This window comes from Oncorhynchus mykiss, chromosome 23 (assembly GCF_013265735.2).
Source record: "Oncorhynchus mykiss isolate Arlee chromosome 23, USDA_OmykA_1.1, whole genome shotgun sequence".
Taxonomy (NCBI): domain Eukaryota; kingdom Metazoa; phylum Chordata; class Actinopteri; order Salmoniformes; family Salmonidae; genus Oncorhynchus; species Oncorhynchus mykiss.
In genome coordinates this window covers 9,937,113-9,949,596 of record NC_048587.1, presented here as the reverse complement: position 1 = coordinate 9,949,596, position 12,484 = coordinate 9,937,113, and positions in this window count along the sequence as shown.

The window sequence follows — 12,484 nt, the reverse complement described above, 5'->3', positions numbered from 1 at the left end:
CTGTAATACAATACTACTGATTTAAATGATTTAAAACAATGTCTTGATGAACAGTGCAGAAGAACATGTGAGATGGTTGAGTTATGTCAAGCGGCCTACCCGAGTAGCTGTATCATTAGCATTTTCACTCTGGTGCTAAAATGAAGAGAGAGATGCTGTGCGGCTTGCCCGCGGCACAGCCCGGGGCGATAGTCATATAAAGAAGGAGGGGGAAAAAATGAATAAAGAAACCGAGACCTATTCTAGGCAATTAACATGTAAAATATCCAGTGGAAATCGAGAGTGAACCGAGAGTGGTTGGGTCAACCGCTCCCCAATTTCAGAATAACAAATAGATTCGTTTGGATCCTATTGAATAAAACAGTTGACTTCCATAATTAAAGATTTGCAGATGTGCACCTGCCACCTTCACACGTTATCATCTCTGATATAATCACATATAGGTCAGATATAATGTAGACTACTCGTGCTTCATAAAATGGCCTCACATTATTCAACCATGTATTTAGGATACTGTCCTGTCTTTCTCCATCAGTTTAATCCGTACCATTTGATGAATTGTTTCTCTCTCTTGGGGGGGGGGGGGGGGGGGGGGGTGGGGCATATGTTTAAATCACGTAGCATTTGAGAACTCAAACGTAGAACCACAGCCCAGGCCATGGGCGATAGCGACCTTAGTTTGACAGCTGCAGCCGGCAGTTACCCGTGTGAAGAAACGCCATTCCGCGGTGACAGTGCCCCACCTACAGGCACAAATAGCTAAAATCATTCCCCTCGGTCTACACTTTTAATAGGTCTCGTGCGAGTAACCTAATAATTATGCACACGGTCGATACAGCCGATGTCAACATGGTGACATGATCATTATTGTGTGATTATTGGAGCAGCTTTCACAGCTGCGGGGGTAAATTTAACACAAAAACACCATTCAAAATACGATTATTTCAAAACTCTAAGCACATTTTCAACTGACGAAGTACAACACACACAAAAAAATCATGCAGTCACTTTTTCACCAAACATAATTAATAATAATTAACAGTTTCATGTAAGAAATACATGTTTCACATTGAAATACATTTTCATATGAAATGAAATTGCTTTTCACAATGCAATGCTCGATGTGATTGTCTTTTAATTTGTTCAAATACATTTTGACTTTGACTTTAATCCGACTGTTCTTAGTTTTCAAAGTGTTTTGTCTACTACAGAGTTTGATAATTACATCATAAAAATTTATGTTTGTAAAGTAGAAACACAATGTTTGATAATGTAAAGTAGAAACATCATGGTTGAAAATGTAAAGTAGAAACGTAATGTTTGATAGTGTAAAGTAGAAAGTATAAGTACTATTACGAAAATGACTTAAGTAAGTTTGAAAAAATGTGATATTGGCAAGATCATGTTGGCCAATAATGTTTGGACCATTTTTTGTGCTGCTACCATGTTGTGTTGCTACCATGCTGTGTTGTCATGTGTTGCTGCCTTGCTATGTTGTTGTCTTAGGTCTCTCTGGACGTGATGTGTATTTTGTCCTGTATATATATATATATATATATATATATATATATATATTTTTTTTATCCCAGCCCCCTGTCTCCGCAGGAAGCCTTTTGCCTTTTGGTAGGCCATCATTGTAAATAAGAATTTGTTCTTAACTGACTTGCTTAGTTAAATTACAGAAATTATATTACATAGTTAAATAAAGGTTAAATAAAATACAAAATAAAACTGTAATACAGTAATATATACCGACAGAGTACTGTGATACTGTAATATATGCCAATATATGCCAATAGAGTACTGTAATACCGTAATATATACCAAAAGAGTACTGTAATACTGTAATATATGCCAATAGAGTACTGTAATACTGTAATATATGCCAATAGAGTATTGTAATACCTGTAATATATGCCAATAGAGTACTTGTAATACTGTAAAATATGCCAATAGAGTACAGTAATACTGTAATATATGCCAATAGAGTACTGTAATACGGCAATATATGTCAATAGAGTACTGTAATACTGTAATATATGCCTATAGAGTACTGTAATACTGTAATATATGCCAATAGAGTACTGTAATACTGTAATATATGCCAATAGAGTACTGTAATACTATAATATTTGCCAATAGAGTACTGTAATACCGTAATATATGCCAATAGAGTACTGTAATACTGTAATATATGCCAATAGAGTACTGTAATACCGTAATATATGCCAATAAAGTACTGTAATACTGTAATATATGCCTATAGAGTACTGTAATACCGTAATATATGCCAATAGAGTACTGTAATACTGTAATATATGCCAATAGAGTACTGTAATACTGTAATATTTGCCAATAGAGTACTGTAATACCGTAATATATGCCAATAGAGTACTGTAATACTGTAATATATGCCAATAGAGTACTGTAATACCGTAATATATGCCAATAAAGTACTGTAATACTGTAATATATGCCTATAGAGTACTGTAATACCGTAATATATGCCAATAGAGTGCTGTAATACTGTACTATATGCCAATAGAGTACTGTAATACTGTAATATATGCCAATATAGTAATATATGCCAATAGAGTACTGTAATACTGTAATATATGCCAATAGAGTAATATATGCCAATAGAGTGCTGTAATACTGTACTATATGCCAATAGAGTACTGTAATACTGTAATATATGCCAATATAGTAATATATGCCAATAGAGTACTGTAATACTGTAATATATGCCAATAGAGTAATATATGCCAATAGAGTACTGTAATACTGTAATATATGCCAATAGAGTACTGTAATACTGTAATATATGCCAATAGAGTAATATATGCCAATAGAGTACTGTAATACTGTAATACATGCCAATAGAGTACTGCAATACTGTAATATATGCCAATAGAGTACTGTAATTCTGTAATAAATGCCAATAGAGTACTGTAATACTGTAATATATGCCAATAGTGTACTGTAATATTGTAATATATGCCAATAGAGTACTGTAATACTGTAATATATGCCAATAGAGTACTGTAATACTGTAATACATACCAATAGAGTACTGTAATTATGTAATAAATGCCAATAGAGTAATATATGCCAATAGAGTACTGTAATACTGTAATACATACCAATAGAGTACTGTAATTATGTAATAAATGCCAATAGAGTACTGTAATACTGTAATATATGCCAATAGTGTACTGTAATATTGTAATATATGCCAATAGAGTACTGTAATACTGTAATGTATGCCAATAGAGTAATATATGCCAATAGAGTACTGTAATACTGTAATATATGCCAATAGAGTACTGTAATACAGTAATATATGCCAATAGAGTACTGTAATACTGTAATAAATGCCAATAGAGTACTGTAATACCGTAATAAATGCCAATAGAGTACTGTAATACTGTAATATATGCCAATAGAGTAATATATGCCAATAGAGTACTGTAATACTGTAATAAATGCCAATAGAGTACTGTAATACTGTAATATATGCCAATAGAGTAATATATGCCAATAGAGTACTGTAATACTGTAATATATGCCAATAGAGTACTGTAATACTGTAATATATGCCAATAGAGTACTGTAATAGTGTAATATATGCCAATAGAGTACTATAATACTGTAATATATGCCAATAAAGTACTGTAATACTGTAATAAATGCCAATAGAGTACTGTAATACTGTAATATGTGCCATTTACGTAGCTGCCGTTTTTATCCAAAGTGACAACAATGAGTCTACACATGTCCGTCCGTATGTGAGCCCGGCAGGAATCCAACCCACAACTCAAATGTTGCTCGTGCCATGTGCTTACTAACTGAGCCACAAAGGACCACTACAAGACAGTACAGTACTATATTGGCACATTTTACAGTATTACAAGTACTCTATTGCCATATATTGCCATATATTACAGTATTACAGTACTTTATTGGCATATATTACAGTACTCTACATGATTACAGTACATGTGGACGGTGCATGACTGCCATGCCCATGAGCATACCACCTTCCTTCAGGCCATGGATGAGACATGTAATGACATCAACCCAGACCTACAGTACCAGTCAAAAGTCTGGACACACCTACTCATTCAAGGGTTTTTCATTATTATTATTATTATTTACTTTTCATATTTACATTGTAGAATAATAGTGAAGACATCAGAACTATGAAATAACACATATGGAATCATGTAGTAACCAAAAAAGTGTTAAACAGATCTAAATATATTTGAGATTTGAGATTCTTCAAAGTAGCCACCCTTTGCCTTGATGACAGCTTTGCACACTCTTGGCATTCTCTCAACCAGCTTGGTTGAATGAGCAGGCGTGTCCAAACCTTTGACTCGTACTGTGTGTCAGGCTTGGATTCACCACACTAAAAGTTGTTCCCCGGGTGTATGAACAACGAGGACATTTACTATGATGTGGATGAGCCCTATGGTCAAATGACAGGCTAACTAGCGCCCTGTCACATGTTATGTTTCTTACCATTCATTTCATGTGTTTCATTTGATTACACCTACAGTGTCATTACAGATGAACAATACATTTATATTCTTGCATCAATGATTGTGAAAGATGTCTTCAGTGATCACACATGGGAGAGAAACGAAGGAAATTAGATTTTAAGTACATTTTGATGGGTGTTGGGTAAACTAGTTGTTAAAATAACTACATTTAAATATGTCATTGTGCTATGATTTTGTTGATTTAAATCAACATTTCTCACGGTATTTGACATTAAACATATGTTTGGATTGGTTGTGTGGTGAGAGATATCTCCAAACAAAACACAAGAAAAGGTTTTTAATGGAAAACTGCACCATGAATGTTACCAGTTTGGAGTTTTGTACTGAAGGTTTAGAAAATTTACCACATTCAGAAAGTATACTGATCACCTTCCCCTTTTTCCACATTTTGTTACGTTACAACCGTATCCTAAAATGGATTACATAAAATGTTTCCTCAACAATCTACAAACAATACCCCAATAACTGGCGGGTAGGAGCGCTGGGCCAGTAACCCGAAAGGTTACTGGATCGAATCCCCGAGCTGACAAGGTAAACAAATCTGTCGTTCTGCCCCTGAACAAGGCAGTTAAACCCACTGTTCCCCTGAACAAGGCAGTTAAACCCACTGTCCCTCTGAGCAAGGCAGTTAAACCCACTGTTCCCCTGAGCAAGGCAGTTAAACCCACTGTCCCCCTGAGCAAGGCAGTTAAACCCACTGTTCCCCTGAACAAGGCAGTTAAACCCACTGTTCCCCTGAACAAGGCAGTTAAACCCACTGTTCCCCTGAGCAAGGCAGTTAAACCCACTGTTCCCCTGAACAAGGCAGTTAAACCCACTGTTCCCCTGAGCAAGGCAGTTAAACCCACTGTTCCCCTGAACAAGGCAGTTAAACCCACTGTTCCCCTGAACAAGGCAGTTAAACCCACTGTTCCCCTGAACAAGGCAGTTAAACTCACTGTTCCCCTGAACAAGGCAGTTATAACCCACTGTTCCCCTGAACAAGGCAGTTATAACCCACTGTTCCCCTGAGCAAGGCAGTTAAACCCACCCTTCCCCTGAACAAGGCAGTTAAACCCACTGTTCCCCTGAGCAAGGCAGTTAAACCCACTGTTCCCCTGAACAAGGCAGTTAAACCCACTGTTCCCCTGAACAAGGCAGTTAACCCACTGTTCCCCTGAACAAGGCAGTTAAACCCACTGTTCCCCTGAACAAGGCAGTTATCCCACTGTTCCCCTGAACAAGGCAGTTAAACCCACTGTTCCCCTGAACAAGGCAGTTAACCCACTGTTCCCCTGAACAAGGCAGTTAAACCCACTGTTCCCTGGGCGTCGATGACGTGGATGTTGATTAAGGCAGCTCCCCTGCACCTCTCTGATTCAGAGGAGGTTGGGTTAAATGCGAAAGACACATTTCAGTTGAATGCATTCTGTTGTACAACTGACTAGGTATCTCTCTTTCCCTTTCCCTTAATGACAAAGAGGAAGGGGGAGGGGCCTTTAGAGATGGCTAAGTGATAAAGCAGAGGAAACACTTCCTGATTCATCATCAGAGTTCAACAGCCTCAATCCTCACTTGCAACATATTTCATTTCCCTTTGTCTGTGTCTGTGTCTGTGTCTGTACCTGTGTCTGTGCCTGTGCCAGTGCGTGTGTTGTCTTCTATCCTCATGGGGACCTAGAGGAGGGAGGGAGGGAGGGAGGGAGGGAGGGAGGGAGGGAGGGAGGGAGGGAGGGAGGGAGGGAGGGAGGGAGGGAGGGAGGGAGGGAGGGTAGGGAGAGAGAGAGAGAGAGAGAGATAGAGAGAGACAGACAGACAGACAGACAGACAGAAAGACAGACAGAAAGACAGACAGAAAGACAGACAGAAAGACAGACAGAAAGAGAGGGAGGGAGGGAGGGAGGGAGGGAGGGAGGGAGGGAGGGAGGGAGGGAGGGACGGACGGGCGGGCGGGCGGGCGGGCGGGCGGACGGACGGACGGACGGACGGACGGACGGACAGACAGACAGACAGACAGAGAAGATAGATAGAGGGAGAGAGATGTTATCCTCCTCAATGAAATGATCAAATATACAGACAACATTTTCCAGTTGGCTAAACTCTTCAACATCATCATCAGCTCTGACATCTTCCCCAGTATTTGGAACCACGGACTGATCACCCCAATCCATAAAAGTGGAGACAAATTTGACCCCAGTAACTACGGTGGGATATGCGTCAACAGCAACCTTGGTGAAAATCCTCTGCATTATCATTAACAGCAGACTCGTACATTTCCTCAATGAAAACAACGTACTGAGCAAATGTCAAATTGTTTTTTTTTAACCTGTTGATGCCAGGAGTTCCTCTGGAGGAACACCCTCCCCCCGTTCAGCTCAAACGGTGGCGCATGGAACGCAAAAATATTCTTAAAAATATTTAACCTCCACACATTATTAAGTCCAATAGCTCAAATGAAAGATAAACACCTTGTTCATCTACCCAGCATGTCAGATTTTTAAAATGTTTTACGGCGAAAACACACCACACATTTGTATTAGACCACCACCGAAACAAAAGACAAGCGGCAGCCATTTTGTCCCAGAAAATATAAAATTATAAAAGCAGGATTAAAAAATAAATCGCTCACTAACCTTTTGAAAATCTTCATCAGATGACAGTGATAGGACATGTTACACAGTACATTTTTTTTTTTTCAATAATATGCCATATATATCCATAAATGTCCATTTACAGTGTACTCATGTTCAGAAATTACTCAAAAATGCCCGCAGGAAACCTAGGTAGCTCGGCAAGATAACGTAAATAGACATCATAAACTTTGGCTAAATATACATGTTCTACATATAGTTAACCAAATTATCATACGACAGGCTACGTATTCACCCTGCACTCCCTAATTGACAAACAAACAAACCAAAGCAAAGGCAAAGCCTTCTCATGTTTTGTTGATTTCAAAAAAGCCTTCGACTCAATTTGGCATGAGGGTCTGCTATACAAACTGATGGAAAGTGGTGTTGGGGGAAAAACATACAACATTATAAAATCCATTTAAACAAACAACAAGTGTTCGGTTAAAATAGGCAAAAAACAAACACATTGCTTCCCACAGGGCCGTGGGGTGAGACAGGGATGCAGCTTAAGCCCCACCCTCTTCAACATATATATCAACGAATTGGTGAGGGCACTAGAAAAGTCTGCAGCACCCGGCCTCACACTCCTAGAATCTGAAGTCAAATGTCTGCTGTTTGCCGATGATCTGGTGCTTCTGTCACCAACCAAGGAGGGCCTACAGCAGCACCTAGATCTTATGCACAGATTCTGTCAGACCTGGGCTCCGACAGTAAATCTCAGTAAGACCAAAATAATGGTGTTCCAAAAAAGGTCCAGTCACCAGGACCACAAATACAAATTCCCTCTAGACACTGTTGCCCTAGAGCACACAAAAAAACTATACATACCTTGGCCTAAACATCAGCGCCACAGGTAACTTCAACAAAGCTGTGAACGATCTGAGAGACAAGGCAAGAAGGGCATTCTATGCCATCAAAAGGAACATAAAAATCAACATACCAATTAGGATTTGGCTAAAGATACTTGAATCAGTTATAGAACCCATTGCCCTTTATGGTTGTGAGGTCTGGGGTCCGCTCACCAACTAATAATTCACAAAATGGGACAAACACCGAATTGAGACTCTGCATTCAGAATTCTGCAAAAATATCCTCCGTTTGCATGTAAAACACCAAATAATGCATGCAGAGCAGAATTAAGACAATACCCGCTAATTATCAAAATCGAGAAAAGAGACGTTCAATTCTACAACCACCTAAAAGGAAGCGATTCCCAAACCTTCCATAACAAAGCCATCACCTACAGAGAGATGGAGAAGAGTCCCCTAAGCAGGCTGGTCCTGGGGCTCTGTTCACAGGACCAGAATACCTGACCCCTGTGACTGACCCAAACTTAAGGAAAGCTTTGACTATGTACAGACTCAGTGAGCATAGCCTTGCTATTGAGAAAGGCCGCTGTAGGCAGACCTGGCTCTCGGGGGAAGACAGGCTATGTGCACACTTCCCACAAAATGAGGTGGAAACTGAGCTGCACTTCCTAACCTCCTGCCCAATGTATGACCATATTAGAGACACATATTTCCCTCAGATTACACAGATCCACAAAGAATTAGAAAACAAACCCGATTTTGAAAAACTCCCATATCTACTGGGTGAAATACCACAGTGTGCCATCACAGCAGCAATATGTGTGACCTGTTGCCACAAGAAAAGGGCAACCAGTGAAGAACAAACACCATTGTAAATACAACCCATATTTATGCTTATTTATTTTCCCTTGTGTACTAACCATTTGTACATTGTTACAACACTGTATAATATGACATGTGTAATGTCTTTATTCTTTTGGAACTTCTGTCAGTGTAATGTTTACTGTTCATGTTTACTGTTCAGACAGACAGACAGACAGACAGACAGACAGACAGACAGACAGACAGACAGACAGACAGACAGACAGACAGACAGACAGACAGACAGACAGACAGACAGACAGGGAGATAGAGAGAGAGAGAGAGAGAGAGAGACATGGAGGGAGAGAGAGAGAGACATGGAGGGAGAGAGAGAGAGAGAGACATGGAGAGTGAGGGAGAGACATGGAGAGAGAGAGAGAGAGAGAGAGAGAGAGAGAGAGAGAGAGAGACATGGAGGGAGAGAGAGAGAGAGAGAGACATGGAGGGAGGGAGAGAGAGAGAGACATGGAGAGTGAGGGAGAGACATGGAGGGAGAGAGAGACATGGAGGGAGAGAGAGAGACATGGAGAGAGAGAGAGACATGGAGAGAGAGAGAGAGAGACATGGAGGGAGAGAGACATGGAGGGAGAGAGACATGGAGGGAGAGAGAGGGAGCGATCAAGATATCAAGATGGAGACAGAAGGAGAAAGGAGAGAGAGAGAGAGAGAGAGAGAGAGACATGAAGAGAGAGAGAGACATGGAGAGAGAGGGAGACATGGAGGGAGAGAGAGAGAGAGAGACATGGAGGGAGAGAGACATGGAGGGAGAGAGAGAGACATGGAGAGAGAGACATGGAGAGAGAGAGAGAGAGAGAGAGAGAGAGAGAGAGAGAGAGAGAGACATGGAGAGAGAGAGAGAGAGAGAGAGAGACATGGAGAGAGAGAGAGAGACAGAGAGACATGGAGGGAGAGAGACATGGAGGGAGAGAGAGAGACATGGAGAGAGAGAGACATGGAGAGAGAGAGACATGGAGAGAGAGAGAGACATGGAGAGAGAGAGAGAGAGAGACATGGAGAGACATGGAGAGAGAGAGAGAGAGAGAGAGAGAGAGAGAGAGAGAGAGAGACATGGAGAGACATGGAGAGAGAGAGAGAGAGAGAGAGAGAGAGAGAGAGAGAGAGAGAGACATGGAGAGAGAGAGAGAGACAGAGAGACATGGAGAGAGAGAGAGAGAGAGAGAGAGAGAGAGAGAGACAGAGACAGAGAGAGAGACAGAGAGACATGGAGAGAGAGAGAGAGAGAGAGAGAGACATGGAGAGAGAGAGAGACATGGAGATCAAGATATCAAGATGGAGACAGAAGGAGGAAGGAGAGAGAGATATTCACTAGTTTGCAGACACCAGGATGTGTGTGATGACGAGGGGCACATCAAAACGTTTGCAGTTCAATTCTTACCTACCAAATAAAAAATGCAAGATAAATTTGTTACCATCCCATTTTCAACCTTTACTGATGCTTTTGTCACACACAAAAATGGCCATTATATAGCGAAAGTGGCCATTATACAGCGAAAGTGGCCCCTGGTATTGGTACCTGCACTCTAGCCAGATACAGTGCAGGTTTAACATGATTAAATATGAACAAAAGAGTGAGATGATTTGTTAGTCAAACGGCAGACAAGCATTGATCCGAATAAGACCCTCAACATTTACTGGAACAGAGAGCATCACGCTCATCACCTTAGACTTTCACCACCCTGTTAATCAGAATGTATTTAATACGTAGCTTAATGAGCTGTGTGTTCTCCCAGAGTCATAGTGAGAGGACCACACAGTATGTCACCACCTGACTCCAAGTTTACCTCCATATGAAGGTTATTATATCAATATTTTCACACATTTTCACTTTCTCACATAGCCTAATTAATATTACAGAGACATAAAGATCCCACCTTGTCTTCCGTATTTTGTTTTGTCGACATTTGGAAAGTTTACCGACAAATTCGCTATTTCCATTAGGCCTGTTTTTCTTTATTTTTTAATCAGACATTTACTTTACTCACATATAAAAAAACGTTGGATGGAAACCTGGTTATAGTCTAATAATGTTGTACATTTAAATATCTCTGCACGTTGACATCTCTGAAAAAACAAACAGAGACATAATTACTGTAAACAAAAGCCCCTTGTGGTGACTTGTCCTACTTTCTGCCACCGTATTGGGGGGAGGAAGAGAAGCCATGGCAGAGAGACAGAGAGACAGAGAGACAAAGAGAGACAGAGAGACAGAGAGGCAGAGAGACAGAGAGACAGAGAGACAGAGAGATAGAGAGACAGAGAGACAGAGAGGCAGAGAGACAGAGAGGCAGAGAGACAGAGAGATAGAGAGACAGAGAGATAGAGAGGCAGAGAGACAGAGAGGCAGAGAGACAGAGAGACAGAGAGACAGAGAGATAGAGAGATAGAGAGACAGAGAGGCAGAGAGACAGAGAGACAGAGAGACAGAGAGGCAGAGAGACAGAGAGACAGAGAGACAGAGAGGCAGAGAGACAGACAGACAGAGAGACAGAGAGACAGAGAGGCAGAGAGACAGAGAGACAGAGAGGCAGAGAGATAGAGAGACAGAGAGACAGAGAGACAGAGAGACAAAGAGACAGAGAGACAGAGAGGCAGAGAGACAGAGAGACAGAGAGACAGAGAGACAGAGAGACTGAGAGACAGAGAGGCAGAGAGACAGAGAGGCAGAGAGACAGAGAGACAAAGAGATAGAGAGGCAGAGAGACAGAGAGACAAAGAGACAGAGAGACAGAGAGGCAGAGAGACAGAGAGACAGAGAGAGAGAGAGAGAGACAGGGAGGCAGAGAGACAACGAGACAGAGAGACAAAGAGATAGAGAGACAAAGAGATAGAGAGACAGAGAGACAGAGAGAGAGAGAGACAGAGAGACAGAGAGACAGAGGCAGAGAGACAGAGAGACAGAGAGGCAGAGAGACAGAGAGGCAGAGAGGCAGAGAGACAGAGAGGCAGAGAGACAGAGAGACAAAGAGACAGAGAGACAGAGAGGCAGAGAGACAGAGAGACAGAGACTGGCATATGGACTGCATCTTCATTAGAACCGTGGCAATAAATAGATTAATTGGGCAGATTAAGAAGCCAAAGCTTTGATCAGATAATCCCCCTGCAACATCCCAAATGGCACCCTATAGACCCTGGTCAAAAGTAGTGCACTAAATAGGGAATAGGGTGCCATAGTAGTGCACTAAATAGGGAATAGGGTGCCATAGTAGTGCACTAAATAGGGAATAGGGTGCCATAGTAGTGCACTAAATAGGGAATAGGGTGCCATTTTGGGGACAGAGACACAACATCTCTGTTGTTTATTAAGCAAGACTATTCATGAGGAATATTCCTACAGATTTCAACACATAGTCGAGTTTAGCCGAAGAGTTTGTTATCTGATTACACAAGAGACGTGCACAACATCACAGACAGTTCTTGGTTGTTGATCACTCCGTCACTCCCACAGAAAACAGACTGTGTTCTTCTATTAAAAACGGGGTAACAGTTGTGTCTGTGTGTACCAATGAATATTTGACCATCAGCATCAGCATCAGCATCATCTTCAGCATCATCATCATCAGCATCATCATCAGCATCATCATCAGCATCAGCATCATCATCAGCATCAGCATCAGCA